This window comes from Corvus hawaiiensis, chromosome 3 (genome assembly GCF_020740725.1).
Source record: "Corvus hawaiiensis isolate bCorHaw1 chromosome 3, bCorHaw1.pri.cur, whole genome shotgun sequence".
Taxonomy (NCBI): domain Eukaryota; kingdom Metazoa; phylum Chordata; class Aves; order Passeriformes; family Corvidae; genus Corvus; species Corvus hawaiiensis.
Window position 1 is genome coordinate 37,680,593 of NC_063215.1, and position 16,633 is coordinate 37,697,225.

The following is a 16,633-nucleotide window of genomic DNA, read 5'->3' on the forward strand; positions in this document are numbered from 1 at the left end:
TACAAGTGTTTGACACAGCCAGCATGGGAGTCGTGGGTTTCTCAGTGCCTTCTTAAACAATTCCTATAATTTTTGACATGTAGATACTTCAGTAAGAAAGTAGAGCAATGTATAGGTATGATAAAAAATAATCCATTGAAATGGGCTCAACTGGATGTGTTTGCAGAATAATACACACAGTGGGCATCCATAGGAAGCCACAGGATGGAGAGGGATCACAGCAAAGTGTTGAGACAGCAGAGTGAGTTCAGTTTAGGGCATGGGTTACTGAAATCAGATTTGGAGACATGGAGTTTATTCCAGCTTGCCTGTTGATCTGGTGTATAAATTATTTATGAATTAGCTCTCTTAGTCCATTCACATCTACGCAGATCATAAACACATATGGGCAGTGGATGGTTCTCCAGTTGCACTTGGGTGAAGAGCCAGAACCTCTTAGTCGTGGCCTCAAGACAGTACTGCAAAAATAAACAACACCAAAACGCAAAGACCAAATAAGTTATTCAAAGTGGATGGTGAGAGAAAAGAAAGGAAGCAACGGAGAGAAAGTGGAGGAAAAAAATCTTCCCTGAATCTTAAAAAGACACGTTTTTCAGAAATATGTTTCCACCCACAGTTTTGGCATCACCTGTGGCTGCAAAAACATGAGTTAATCTGTAAGTCACCTATTTGCAATTCCCTAAAAATAAATGCAGGGAATTCCCTTAAAGTGAAGGCAGGGACACTCTAAACTATCCACTGTGACCAGAGGCCCTCTTCAGAGTGAAGCATTTGTTAGTAACATGAGCATATAGAAACAATAAGGGAAATAGTGCTCATGTTTAGCTTGTTTGATAAACAATTATCTTCCACATAGAAAACTTGGCTGGTCCAAGTTTCCTGGGGCTCACCAGCAAGCAAGATGCTTCCATCCATCTTTCCCCTAAGCAGCACCCAGGCTTTTTCCTTGCCAGCCTGGGCTCTCTGCCCCAGAGCCACCTCATTCCAGTGGGCCACTCCATTCTACAGTAATTCTTTTTCACTGACAAATCACTTGCAGAACTTCATCCCCTTTTGACTCATCAGTATTTATAGATTAGCACACAGCAGCATCCATTCCATCGCATTTGGTACTTTGCTTTTTAACAATCAAACGAGTCCAGCATGGCTGAATTTTATAGTTTGGCTGCTGTTAGACTCTACCCTGATGGGAGCCTAAACCCACTGATCTCTTTGGACTTGAGCTGCTTGGCTGCAGAAGGAGATGAGCAGGGAAGAAAGTAGCCCAAATGCAAGATGCTCAGATGTATGCAGAGTATGCAAGATGACAAACTGCTAGGTTTGGTTAAATTGGGACTGTTAATTATAGCAGTTTAAATTGGGTTCTGACTCAGATTTTGAATTTGTAGTGGCAAGATGACAGCCTGGAGAAGGTGGTTGCAAATGGCTGACTCAGAGGGTGATGATCAGCACGACAGTGCCTGCTGCCTATGCTAGTACTATGTGTTTATAGGAGAGATGTTATAAGGTGACAGTCACCAGTTCAGCTCCACCCCTTGATCTGTTCACCAGACATTATGGAGACTGGAACGACCAAGAGACCAAATGGAGGAAGGAGCATATTAATTGGGTGAGTACAAAATGGCAATCCGCCATCTCTTTGGTGCTCTCTTCTCTTCTTCCACATGCAATGCTGGTTTTCCAGATTCTTCTGTAGGCATCCAGGTGCCTCTGACTTGAGTTGATGAAATGGCTTCTAAGGGAAGAATGACTGGGAGCTTGGTGTCTCCCTTCAGGGGCTGCCAAGAGGATGGACACTTGGGAGAAAAGCTCTCTGATAAAAGCGTTGGAAAACCTGCTTTAATTTCTGACCAAATTATGCAAAAATTGAACACTGGTCCTGGAAATACCAGATGCTGACAACTCCAGTGTCTTTCCTCTCCCCAAAGTGCTTTTTTTCTACCAGTTGTCCTTGAAGTACTTTCAGTCATGCTTTTATGCAAAATGCAAATGTCCAAGATTCCTTTCCCTGTGTACTAATATGGATTAGCTCAAGTGTTCAATTGGTTGTTGAAATTAATTTGCAAATGTTGTAGGTGACTAAGTTTTGTAACTGTAATTTGTGAGTTACAAACAGGGGTCAAAAATCTAATTCCACAAGAATAATGTAGCTAACCCATGCTTTGATCTTAAAAATCCTTACACCAGTGCTTGGCTGAGGGCACTGTTAGCCAGCCTCCGAGCTGGGAGTGGGGAGAATTTGTTACGAACTACTTGTGACTGACCCAGAAGCCAGGAAGTACATGCACTAACATCACTTATCAGTTTCTTGTAGAAATTATATATAGAACCTGAAATTATTTTCTTCGGATCTCTAACTCTGCTCTAATTGCTAGAATTGAGAGACTAATATATTCAATAAATTACTTTTTTCACCCACCGAATAGCTGAGAACAGACTGTGATTCCCCGGTCTATTTGCTATTCAAATGAATTCAACAGATACCTTTTCTAATCTTTAACACTGTGGACTGAGAGCGAATATCCACGGCATGTACTTGCTGGTGCTCTGATAAATCATACGCATCACTGCTGTTTCCTGACAGGAACACCGTGCAGATACCTCGGCTGAATCCTTGTTTATGCAAGCATACAGCTGGGTTTTCAGAAGTACTTCCATATGTGGCTTTAAAAACTGTTTCCTCTTGCCTTTTTTTGTCATTGTTATTTTGTTTACCGAAGGTCTATTTTCCAAACTATCACTGAAAACAAAAGGAATTTAAAATGGGGCCAAAGCAAGCTTATTTACTCTTTTTCCCCTCCATCGAATATCTATTAACACGCAGTGATTGAGGCCCTGATGCAGAAAGGTGATTTATGATAGGCATAACTTTAAAAGTGCTGTTATGCTCACATTTAATTCCGTGTGACTGTGCAAGCAAAAAATGAAGCATAAGCATTGTCTTGGGAAGATCAGGACCTAAGCAAAGATTATCTGAAAACTTTCTGAATCATTCAGCTACAGTAATCACTGTTTGAATACTTCTCCTGAAAGAACTAAGTCACCCATCACAGTTTAACTGTCCTTTAGACAAACCAAAAAATTGAATGTTGACACTATTTCCCTGTGCAAACAAAACAACAAAGATAACAGTGAGCATCCACAAATATATGCACTCTGTAAGGGGACATGCCCAGGAGACAGAGACCCTGGACAAAGGAACAGTCATTTGTGAATTTCCCAGAAGTTGCCAGTGGGATTTTTTACAATGTAACTTATTTCACCAACCAATGTTGGTTTTTTTTTTTTTTTTTGCTTGCTTTTTTTCCATTTTTTTTCCTTTTTTTTTCAGAATAGATTTTTTTTTTTTTTTTGGAAGTAAGCAAGAACATTTCTCAAGGGCTTCCAGGAGGATTTCACAGAGTTTGGACTGCATGTAGCTGAGAGAAGGAGGATGGGCAGAGACCTATCTGTCTGAGATCATGTCACCCTATATATTAATCCACAGCAGAATTCCTGCAGGTAACATCAGGAAGCCTGACTGCTGGCAAAAACAAAACACTGATCTTCAAGTGTTAACTGAACTGAAATTATAATTTCCACAGCAACAACACACAGCTTGCTGGGAACTATTCTTTTGTTGAGTGTACTCTTCCTGGTGATTTTTTTGCCACTGCTTTCCAGGCTGGGAGCCCATTCCTACAACCACACAAAGATGCCCTGCTTTGAGGTTTATGTGCCTGCTCTGTAGAGTAGCCATACAGATCCATCACACAAACTTAATCCAATTCTCAGTCCCTGCTGTGAAATAGATGTTCTGAAGTTAGGGACAAACCCTCTAGCAAAGGCATAAAATCAGAGTGGAGTCTTTCCCCAGACACAAACTTATGCTTAGCCATATGAGAAATGTTCTAACCTACATTTGTGCCTGAAACAACTCAGTTGGAGGAGGGAACAAGGCATAGGTACAGAGATTTACAGTTTTTTATGTCCTCCAGGGTAGAGATGTAGTGACAGATTGCCCAGTCAGAGAGAAGGCTGGGAGAGATGGAAAGATAAGGCAGGGTATTAGCTGCTTCTGATCAGCCTGCCATCTGGGTGAGCAGCTCTGTTACTGTCCATGGCCATTTGTTTATTTTTCTCCTACACATGCTATCCAGCCATGGTATATCCCATCAGCATATTGGAGTATATCATCTTTGCCTTTCGCCCCACCCCTCTGAGTACATTTGTGTCTGTGTTTGCACCACAGAAGACACTCACAGGGTATTTAAACCAGAGATAGCCAGGCTCTTCCTCTGGGAAGCTACAACCAACATTGCCAAACTCCAAACTGAAATGCTTCCACCACAGTCAGTAGTTTGAAGCAACCTGGGAATGGTTCCCAGTGCCAGAGTTACTCCTGCCCAAACTCTTGCTGTGGTGGAGAGGGTCCACATGTTGGGAGGCCCTTAGAGAAATCAGTTTCTGCCTCCATACTGTGGTGAAGCAGTGCAGTGGATGGAGGAGGCTGGGTGGTTCCAGAAGCTGAATGCTGCTCTGGAGAATAAAAAAGGGCAGGGGCCAAAAAAATAAAATAACAAAAAAACCCCAACACACAGGTGGGCAAGAGGCAAATGGGGAGTGAGTGGCAAGAAGGGCTGGCAGGTGCTGGGGGTGGTGTGAGTGTGCTGGAGGGCACATTCTCAGCATTTTTTGCTTGTTGCACCTTCTTGGGGCTGATGGCCTGCAGCAAAGCAGCCATAAAAGCCGGCATTGTTTCAAAGCACTTACTCGGTCATGCTTGAAGGGTTTGTACATGTTTGCTAGAGGTTGGAAGAAAAAAAGGTGACTGAAAAACATAAGGCATGCCCTCGGGGTAGATGTACTCTGTGAGAGAGTGTAATCTTGTCCTGCTGCTTACCAGCTTTGCACCTGGTTAACTCTAGGTCAGAATGAAAATATATAGTCAGAAGTGATTATTTGTGACCTCAGACAAGAACACGACCTTTCTATCTTTAGACTCCATTCAAATGGCAATACCCTGATTATGGAATATTTCTCAGCTAATTAGGAATGCAGGCTCTACAGGTCACTGGGGGTTCATACTATTCCCTTGGCATAAGCAGATGTCTTCAAGATAAACTTGTACTAAACACATCAACAGCTCCACACTATCTTGTGTGCACTGGGGGAAAAAAAAGAAAAAAGAAAAGAGAGACAGCATCTCACCAAGGCCTAAAGAGCCAGATGACTCCAGGAGCTGGATATTAATTTATGAACATTAAGTAAATAATTGCCTTTCACGTAGTGGGTCCTGGGCTCTACAGCACATGGCTGACAATATGTAAGCAGGACTTACTGGGGAGGTGCAAATCTGAGGCCAGGAAGATATGCTGCACAGCCTGCAATTCCTGCAGAGCTGGGCAGGATTCATGCAGGGCCAGTGTGGGCATCTGTGCTGTGCTCCCAGCCTGGAGGAGTTAGGGAGCACGGCACACAGGCACTCAGGTAACCATCACCACAAAAGCCTGTGCAAACTTGGTGCAGCAACATCTTCATTTCTGTTTCTACCTCTCTCTATTTTTGTCTTTTTCTTCACTCTGTTTCCCCTCCCAGACCTACTACTGCCTTTCTGATTGCCTCCCAGCTGCCAGCCAAATTCTCCATTCCCCTTTATATCTCCTTCATCTTTCCTTGCCTACCTTAAGCAAACCTTCACATCTTCTCTAAACTTTATTGTCTACTGCTCTGCTCTTTGCCTGATCTATTTTCCCATTTCTCCTTCAGATGGATGCCATATTCCAGTTGCAGTTTGTCCAGGATTCTCTTCTACTCATTGTTCTTGCTGTGATTTCCCCTCCTATAGCAAAGGACTGCTTTCCAAAGAAAACTGGTCATCTTTCTTGGGGAGCTTATGTCCCTCTGCCCTCCCATCAATCTTCTCTGTACCAACAGCTATGATTCAGCTGGCAAGCACCACACACGCTTCAAATACATGCTCAAGGGAGGAGAGTCCTGCTGGCATTGCAGTGCCAGCAGAGAAGCTGAGTGACAGCCTCTCTTTCTCTGAGTAGCCACTCTGGCTGTACTGTCCCAGAACGGCACTCTTAGTTTCCCAAAAAAACAGCAAGTATTTTATTTTGTTGGCCAGGCAGGAGAGCTGAATCTTTCTCATGCTCATGGCTTATAACTCTTCATGTGACAGGTCATGATGGTCAAGGCATCTGCTTTGCTCTTTGGGAAGCAATTGAATTTCATCTGCTGTAGTACAGGGTGCTGTTCAACAAGGTAGCTGATCTCGAAGTTGCTGTCCTGGCCATTTTCCATGAGGATGATAAACTGCCTAGCTACACCTAGCCTGCACAATGAACACTGTAAGCACACCCCTTGTATGGTTTTATCCTGCAGGACATTGAAGTGTTTGCAGCTGATAGGGATGCAGGATGGCATGAGCGATCCTTCAAGTGCTGAGCTGGGATTTTGTCCACACTGCTGCACAGCCGATTTTGCACAAAAAGAGGTGATAAATAACAGCCCTTTATGTGCGTCTGCCTCGGGATTCATGGGTGAATCCTCCCCTCTTGTCTGTGGCACTAGTGAGACAGATACACAGGGAATACATGAGAAGCCCCCAAAGGGTAAGAGACATACCCAAAGCCAGTGTTAGTTGTGTGTAGTGGGCATGGTACATGTGAAATGGGAAAGGAATTGCCATAATGTTGGAATTAACGTTCCTGCTTGAGCCATAAAGAAACCAGGACCGTATCTTTGTGTGCCATAACAATGCTAATGCTCCTGGTGGAGCTAGGGAAGCTGGCAGGAGAAGGTAGGAGACTGCAGAAAGCCATGCACTGCTGCCAGAGTTGAGCTCAAGCCAGTTTGTACAGGCTGGTCACCCCAGGATGGATACTGCCCTTTCCCTTTCGCATGCAGAAAAACTAGCTCTTCTGTCACCATTCCTCTTCCTCAGCCCAGCAGATACATTTGCACACAGCTGGTCAGGAGACAGGAGGGACAGCCAGGGACTTGCTGTGGTACCTGTATTTTCATTAGTAGAAGCACCATCTCTGATTTGTGTTTTATTGCCTCGACTTCCTTTATACCATTGCTTGTGTGAATGATAATGTTTTAATACAAGCAGTATAAAGGCACTGCAGTAAATAGGGGCATTTTTAACTCTGAGCCCTTTTTCTCTCTTCACTAGGACAGTTTATGCATTGTTCAAAACAGAAAGACATAGTAGGAAAACAATTTCTCAGTGGCACCTGTGATGTATGTTAAAAATGTGTGGGCTACTGAAGGAGAAACATGTTCTCATCTGCTGTGTAAAAGAAATTCAAAGATATCATCCTCTGAGAAATATGACCCAGGCACTGAACAGGTCTTATCCTATATCCTCAGATATTTTCATGATACAGTGCAGGGGTAGGGCTTTTTCCAGTTGTTATATCTACATATGCTATTTCTTTAAACATAAACAAATACCTTTCTGCAGAAGATGCCTGTGCCTTTCCTTCTTTACTGTCAGCAGAGATAAGATATTTTGACTGGTGGAGTCATTCAGGTGGGGAGGAACCCCAGAATGCATTCCGTTGGCTTCCTAAGTGCCCCCAAAGTTGCCTCCTCTCCAGGCTGAAAAAGTGCCCTCATGGGGCCAGTGCCCCTAACCATTTTGCTGGCACTCTGAATTTATTCCCATTTACCAGTGCCTTTCCTATTTATCAAGGAGCTCAAGGCTGGATGCAGTAACCTATGTGGTCTCATGAGCAAAGAAGGATAATCCCTTGCCTTCAGCTCCCAAGCAGGGAGTCACTCACTGCTATCACCGACATCACATGGAAATATATTTCCATGATATATGCAAGTAGCAGGCAGATATGTAATGATGTCCCAATGATTTGTTTGTCCCAGTTGTGCCCTCCGTAGATTTCCACTTCTCAAGGACTCTACATATTTTGGGGGAAAGCATAAATGTTTTTTTTCCAGTGTCATGTTGGCCTTTGGAAGTCTGACATCACCGTCTGGTCTCCTCTGACACAAGGGAAACTGTCTATAAAATATCCCTCCTTTTCAGTAATAATAGTCTTAAATAGATTTTGGTTTCACAGCATTAGAGTAGGTTACAATATTTAATATCATTTACCTTTCATAGTGGACCTGTGAGACAGCAAACTAGTTTCATTTTGAATTTATGAATATGCAAATGAGACATGGAGGAACGAATAGATTTATAGAGAGAAAGGCTGTCATAGAATAGGAGCCTGAGTCCATATCTGCTCAGCTATCATGCTCTGTATTCTGGCTATTTCTTCTTTCCTGCTTCTATTTTGGTGTCCTGTTGCCTTCATGGACGAGATGACTTGTATCACTGCACTCTGTTGAGATGTGCAGCAAGATGCAATCTGATCCCACACACCCAATAGAAGTGGGAGAGCACTTGGGTTAATCTATCAGCTCATCAAAACTGAGAGCCCCAAGGGATGCTGAACTTTGTCATCTCCTTTTTTTCTTATGCTGCCTTGAAATGAGCTGATTTTTCACCCTATAAAATGACAATACAAAAGAATGCAGAAAGTTAATTCTTCAAATGCTGATCCAGGAGTACTAGTGGAATAAACACAATCTTCCTTTTATCTATTCTGCTTTTATGTTTGGTTTTGGCATTGAACCTTCTCTGTCCCTCTTTGCCTTGTTTCAAAGCACAAATCATACATGGATCTCTCCAGCCCCCACTCCTCATTTCATTAAAAAAATGGAATATGAAAGGTGTGCAAAAGCCCTGGAGGGAAGTGACACAAACCCAGATGTTGTACGATCTATGTCCCAGCTGCAATGAGTCTGCATGTGGCAGCTGCTTTTGCACAGCCATCAACAACAGCAGCTGGAGGGGCTCTGCTGTTAATGGCTCATCCCCCAGGAAGGAGCTAGTGTGAGGAAAACCAGCAGGCTTTATGTACAAGATATCACATCACTACACTTTATGGTTCGTTTTTGCTATAAAACAAGCAAGAATCTAGAGAAGAAGAAAGCAAAATTAGATATGGTCCCTTGCCCTAAAAGTGCCATGAGCTATTACTCCCTGTCCCCCAATTAAGCCCTTCCCTTTCTGATTCAGTCCATAAGAGATCAAGGTATTTGTTACTATGTGAACTATTCTAAATACCTTTCCTAAGACAGTAAAAATAGAAGTGGCCTAAAAGCAAAATGAAAATGAAAAAAGAATGGCAAGCTTTAGAGCCTGTCCAGTGAATGCATATTCCTAGTGGGGTTCTTTCTCATCCTCGGAGAAAAAGGCATATATTAGGAGAAATAAAACAAAATAGAGGTTTATATCCTCACTAAAGAAAAAGTAGTTTCCACCTTCATTGTCACTGTGTTTTGATATATGTTTGGTTGTGTTATATCCTAGGATCATCTAATTTCCATATAAAGTGTAGCTACTTTCAGTTTTACTATATAGTGTTCAGGGGAGACTTTGATTTGTGTGCCCTAGGGTAGACCTGAGAAATGCATAATTTTCTTTAAGTCCCTTCTGTCATGCACCATCAGTAAATTCCTGTACAGATTACAACATGGATGTTTAGTCAGAGGTCTGCACTCCCACGGAGGAGAGTGGGAGGGATAATAATAAATGTGTGGACCAAAGTGAAAAAAAAAGGTAAAAGTAAAGAGAGGAAGAGAGAGAGAAATTCCATTAAGAAAGGTTACTGAATCAAGAAGAATTTATCAAAAGTAGACTGGTGAGAGTGGCTCTTGAATTTTTATGAATTTGTGGGGCACACAAGTCAGCCTGCTTTGGACTGTAATTTCAGGTAATAGCAGAATTGGGACCACTAGGGCATAGTCTGTCACTGTTTCTAATCTCCACTGCTCTGGAACAACAGTTACGCATCAATTCAATTAATCACCCGTGATAACAAAAGTTGTTTTTTTCCCACTTTAGAAATGTTCTTTTTAAATTTTTTTTTGTGCAGAACTTTGTCAGACACAATTTCTTTCTCCCTTGCGAAGAAAAGCTTATGAAGTTCATTTATACAGAGAGCATAAATCCTATCTCCTACTGTTTTCTCCTGTAACCTAACATAAAATATGGCTTATAGCTCAACTAATTCTGAACATTTAGTGTGAACTGATGAAAGTAGTTCATCACTCACAGGGATGCACCAGGCTTGCAGCAGCACATACAGACCAGGAAAGGTGCATGCAGCAGCATCATGGCATGACACACACAGTCCCAGATATGCCAAAGCAGCCAGGTATCCTCATGATGCTCGTTGGGGATACATAGCATTAAAAAATGAGTGCTTCCCATTTTACAGCAGCAGTGTCTCTCTTCCTTGTCACTCTTCCCCCTCCCAGATTTATCTCCCTCTCTTAATGACTCCCTTTTTTCAATTTGTCTCTCTGTCTGACAGATAATACTTTGTCTCCTTGTTCTGCTGGCTTAGTATGTGTCTTGCCTTGTTTGCTGCTCATTATTTGCGCTATTTATTTGCAGGACGTAGGTACAAGAACTTGCCCATAATCAGTTCAATAATTCCACTTCAAAACAAGCCATTCTGCTGCCACATATAATCCTGACAACTCATTATCCACCAGCCTGGGTAGGTCTGGCTATTGCACATTAGCTGTGCTGTGACCTCAGCCTCTTTCCCTTGCCTCCTACACTTTAATTCACTGTGAAATTCCCCTTGCCAAATTTTACCTTCAGTTGCATCACTGCAATGGGAAGGAAAGGAGCACAGCAATGCGGCAGGGATCCTGACCTCTTCCTAACTCCCCAAATACCATTTTCCTGGTGAGAACACTTGAAACTGTATTTCCAACCTGTGACATATAAATTATTAGAGCCAATATTTACAATATCTCCCATCTGAAGCCTAGAAGATAACATTTGCCAGCCTGCAAGCAGGCAGGTGTGATCACCCCATGTAATGGAAGGGTAAACTGAGGCATAGGATGAGGACATGAACTTACCAAAGGAAGTCAGCCCTGCACCTTAGATCATTATGTTCAGCTCCACTATCAGGTGGATGAATGAGACAAACCTCTGTTGACACACAAATGCACCCCACTGCTGCAGCCCTGGCGCCAGCCAGTGATGCCAGCAGAGTGGGCAGTGCAATGTTTTACACTGTCCAGGGGCTGCCCTGGAGAACTGACCAGGAGCAGAGCAGAGTAATGGCCCCAGGGACTCCCAGGCACTCCACAGGATGAGGAAGTTTTCTTGCTGCTGCATGCAGGAGGATCTCATCTTGATAGATGAGACAGGGGATGGTCTCCATGGCAAACAGGAGTGCCTTGCTATGTTCCAAGAGACAGGAAAGTCGGACATTTAGTAAGGCAGACAAGGACCTAACCACATCCTCCATAAAGAGACAGGAGCATTCACGTACAGTTACTGTATCAGTGTGAAAGGAAAAGGTTGAATATGTAGTCTACTAGGCAGCAAATAGGTCTGTCTTGTATCTCCCTCTCTCCTTCAGCCAGGAAAGAACACGTCTATTTCTAGTCATGGAGACCCTATATATAACTAACCAGAATGTTTCTTCTTGTGAAGTGGAGGACAAGGAAAATTTCACAGCCCGATTTCTCTCAGATGGTTTGTGTAAGAGTCAAGCATGCGTTTGAAGCTGAGCATTCATGTATAGCTCAGAAGATGAATCAGGGTTTTGGGTCTGGTTCCTTTGCAGAGACAGCAGCCCCAGTGATGACCAATGTGGTGGCTCTTGCATCAGCTCCTCATAGTGAAAAATGTCTCTGACTCAGTGTTTGTGCCAGGCCATACAGCACCACCTGGCTCAGCCTTTCAGGTACTGTCACAGCACAAACAATGGAAAGAGGCTCTGATTTTTGGACACTCAGTGGAGCTGTCAGTTCAGCTACCACTACCCTGAGATGGCTGGGAAGGTCTCAAGCAGGTGTTGTGTACTCCAGTGCCAAAAGACATTCAGCGCACAGCAAACTGCTCCTTTTTGTATCCCTGATCTGTGTGTCCCCTCCACATCAGGCATTCACCATCCTGCCCAGTATAAAGGACATGCTGTTTATTCAGCACCATTCCTCACCATCTCCAAAAGCGCAGTCCATGCAAGCAGAGGCAGCACTTAGACCACATTTCCAATCCATCACTGATAGCAGCGCCCGGGATGACAGAAAACCTCAACACTTCTGACATGTCAGTTCTGTGCAATCCTGGGCAAGGTAAGGCAAGCTCCAGGGTGCTCCAGCCTGTCCTTCAGTACAGACAGGGAGCAACTTACAGCTGGAAAGGTGGGAAACAGCTGCCATGCCAGTGAAAGTCTAACCTCTGTTAGGACACAAGTCCCATCAGGAGCTGTACACATGTAATTAGCATGACCTTTCCTAGAAGGCCCCTGCAGTGATTAGTCCATTTAAGCAGACGCTGCAGTTTTCCACCTCTAGGGCAGTCACTATGTCAACTTTCACTATTTTGCATGTACCTCCTGGTGGCTTCAAGAGCCTTTGCAGCTCTGACAGCCCATACCATGTGGGGCTCAACTAGTACTCTACAGAAGCTGCAAATGCCTGCTCCAGAGAGTGTCCCAGGCAGATAGGTCTCAGGAGAAAAGAAAAGAGGTAATATTTGCTCTGCAGTCCTTTTTTTTACAGGCTAGAATGAAGTAGATTGATGCACTGGCGATTGGAGCCATTGAGGCACCCATGCCAAGACACGTGGCTATGTGTTTGCTGGGGAGAGTACCGCCTGTTTGGACATAAGGTTGTTTGCTTTGGGAGAGTGACTGCAGATGGCTTTAGGACACCTGTTCACACCTCTTTTATACCTTTGAGTTCTTGTTGGGTGCTTTTGGCTGGTTGTGGTGTGAATGCTTAAGTCAGAGAAGACCTGCTCCTTCTGAAGAAATGTTCTCAGCTCTTTTGCAGTGATTCAGTTCCCAGCTGATGCCCCTAGGATGGGAGGGTCTGAGGGCACAATAAAACTGATAGCTTGAACAACTGGGCAAGGGTGTGTGTGCTCTCAGAATGCTCTCAGAGGACAGTACTATCTCTCCATGCTTCTTTGCTTCTTGTCTATCTTAATCTTTTTGCACCATAGGTCTTTTCTTCTCTAATCGCCTTTCTAAGCTGTGCCAACTGACTGCAATTTTCTCCATATCTTCCCTCAAATTCATAAACCATGTGTTCCTGGGTCTCTCTTCGGGTTGCTCTTGCATGACCCTTACAGAAAATTTATGCAACAAGAAAGGGCTTTACACAGTAAAAGTGTTGCTCACCACAAAGGGCAGAGAGTCAGAAGGCCTTGGGTGGTCAGCTTCACATAAAAGCCAAAGAGGGATATTAAGCAAAGGAAAGAGCAGCAGCGACAGCTGCCTGCAACGACTGTAGCAGGGCTAACCACAGAGTGGGGGCTGTGGCTGTGGCCGAGCATCAGGCAGGCTGAGAGCATTTCACTGCGAGCTGCCACTGCCGCTCCCTGGCCCAGCCTCTCCTCTCCCCCAGGAGCACTGCTTTGTCCCACCCTCCACTTATTCTGTGGGGTGAGCCGGGCTGTGTCCCCTCCCCAGAGGGACAGGGTTCATCACACCACTGAGACACATCCCTGACTCTGTGGTTCAGGACCTGCTGGCACTGTGCATCCCCAAGGCTGATGAGACCTATCTTTCACAACCAGAAGCTTTTTTGACATTTTTGCTCTTGTCAATTCAATTAAATATATTTTTATGGAAGGGTCAGAATAGTGCTGATGAACACCCTTTCCCACCTCTTTGCCTATTCAGTTTGCTGTGTCTCTTGGCGATATGCCTCTATCCTACCTCTGTGAAAGTGGTTTCACTAACCTTAATGCCTGATTGAATCTCTTGTCTCTTAAAATCACTTACTGTCTCTGCCTTCCCCATGCCCCATCCCTGCCCAAGGGCTGGGCTTCACAGAGTCCTGGTGTTTAAGATATTTAAGAGAAAGCTATAGAAAGGAATGGAAGAAATAAAAGTACAGTGATGACCCAACACTCTGGGATAGTAATTAATAATCTAGGATCTACTGCAATGACCTGGATGAATTAGGGGGGCTGTCAGGAAGGAATGAAATATGACAAGTATAGGCTCAGAACAGTTAAGGGAATTTCAGATGCAAATACAAAACAGGGTATCCATGAGTGGACAAGACCAGTGCAGGGAAAGAACCTGGGGTAATCAGTCATGAAGAAATAAGGATGAGTAGTTAATGAAAAACCATAATTAAGAAAAGGTAAATAGAGACTTGGGATGTACGAGAAGGAAAATAATATGAAAAATATTACCCAGAGTGTTTTGTCAGAGCAGCTACCATCAGCTGAGATGCAGCTACTAACAGTGCTGGGTTTGTGCCTCTGGAAGGTGAGGACAGGAATCTATCTCCAGGCTGAGGAACTATACTCAAGGTCTCCCTTCCCTCCCTGGGCCAGCAAAGCCTATGTTAAATAACTCACACACACAGTGTAAGGTCAGTCAATTTTCAGGCTGTTTCAGGGGCTGAAAAAGCAAGGAGAGCTTAAGCCTTCCTTTCTGGATCAGATGGCAGTTTTCACATCTTTATATTTGATGTTCATTTTTAAAATCTCCTGTTAGTACACAGTGGGGTGAGTCCTAAAGCTATAACAAACATGTGTGGATGAAGAGTTTCTCTCCTGTTCACAGCATGCTCTTGTACACACTGTTGAAATTATGCACAATGGTGGGCAATGGAAAAGGAGATGTGACATTGCTGAAATGCAGGTGAGGGCCTGCTGAGCTTCAGCCAGGCAGCATCTGATGTCTGACTAAAATCACATGGTGACTTCTCCAGTTTTCCTGAAATTGCTGCTTCCAACAGCTCACATGCTGTATGGCCAGCAGCATGAGGAGAGACAGGAGGACAGCTGGCAGTAGGCAAGCTCTGAAGATAGCTGATAGCTGGAGGAATGACAAGACTCGAAGTGGGATGTTCAGAGCTCATATTGGACTCTTTGCAAGTGCTTGTCTGCCTTATCTCTTTTGGAAATTTTGTCCACCCACAGGAAGAGTTACCCACCTGGGCTACCCAAGTCAGCATTCTGGGCTAGTGGGAGACTGACCCATAGCAGGCAGAGAAATGTGACTCTAAGAGAAGATAGCTGCTAAACCCCCAGAATAATGGGGTTATCATGAAATACAAATCACTTGAGCTAAAATAAAAGCAGAACGTGTTATAGAGAATGGGTAACTGGCAAGACAGGCACTGGCTGGGTCCTAAACATGAATACACAAGGTAGTCTCAGAATGAGACAGAAATGGAAATGCCAGTGGAAATGCCAGCAAACACAAAGAATGGAGCAGGAGTCTGCTGTGGTTCTTAACAATGTCAATGGAAAACTATTGCTGCCATCAGAGGGGATGAGTACATTTCCCACATGTAACCACGGTGAGCAATGCTTCCTTACTCTTTTCCATCATGGTGGAAAGATGAACCCCCTCAGCCCTGTTCCCTGGGGACCCTACCCTGGTCTGACTGTGTCTTGACCACCAATACATCACTTGCACTGGAGCCTGGAGTGCACTGGGGCACGGTGATAAAGAGGAATGGCAAGGGTGCCTCAAACCATCTTGCAGGGAGGCCTGTGGGGCTGATTTTACTTGGTCTCTTCCTTTCCCCTGTGTTTGCCAAGACTGACTCCTCTGAGGAGACTGATGGGTTGTTTGTTGGGATAGGAAATGAAATGAGGAGAAAAATATTCAGTGCTCAGGAGAAGGGGAAAATTATGAGGAAGACAAGGTGACTATCTACCTGCCCAACTTCCTTAATCCTATAGAGGCAAGAAGCTACTTTAAAAGTCAGTATTCCCTCTATTTCCTCATCTACCTGTCTTTGAAGTGAGCTCTTGCCTGAGTTCTTTAAATTCTACAAGGAAAGGGGAAGGAATAGGGGTTGTCTTACCTCAGGAAAAACATCCATGCTGATAACAGTCTGACTTCCCTTTGATGTAGTGAAACTTGAGTATCTAAGTACCACCACAGTAAAACTGGACATATTGGGCTCTGTGTCCATTTTAATGCCTTGGTTTGCCTGAAGCTGTGGAGGGACTTCTATGACAAAAGTTTGCTGCTAATAGAGAGGAGATTGGCCCTGTCCTTCCTGTCACAGCTGGGCTACAGCAGCTGACATTGCCATCACAGTAGTGGCTTTTTGCTCTTTGGATACAGTGAGTCCCTACGCCCTCTGACACACAGGTGGGAAAACTCAAGTAAGTGTTTGCACATCTGGAAAGCAAATGTGATTCATTATTAATACAGGCCTGTTAAAAGTGTGTTGCACTTTAGAGACATTAACTGATTGACAGGTCCCTGACCTAAGGATATTTCTTCCTATGTTTCAGCATCACAGGACAGGTAAGCATGGCAAAAAAAGGAGGGTTAGATGGAAGAGGTTGAAGTGCTGCAAAATTAATATTACATGCTAGCAAGGTTCATTACACATAAATCTTACACACGCTGAAACATTGCTGACACCAAGAAGTCTGTAAGGTTCAGAAAAGAATTTGGTATTTTACTGTTATGAGGAAGTTTGACTGGTTTCTAGGGAGCCTGCCTAACCCCAAAACCTTATTGAAACCACTGGAAAAAGCAGCAGTTTTCCATGAGGAGGTGTTGAGTCAGTACTCCTTTACTCAGCAGTACCTGACCAAAATTATGGGCTC

General features: G+C 43.9%; 1 long non-coding RNA gene across 2 annotated transcripts in view; it reads left to right on the forward strand.

The window, feature by feature from the left end:
* The first annotated feature begins 1,176 nt into the window (after positions 1-1,176).
* Positions 1,177-16,633, forward strand: part of LOC125323637 — a 122,560-nt gene continuing 107,103 nt past the window's right edge. For both annotated transcript variants that reach the window (XR_007202588.1, XR_007202587.1), the window contains exon 1: positions 1,177-1,609. This is a non-coding gene — a long non-coding RNA (uncharacterized LOC125323637). The remainder of the gene's footprint in view (positions 1,610-16,633) is intronic.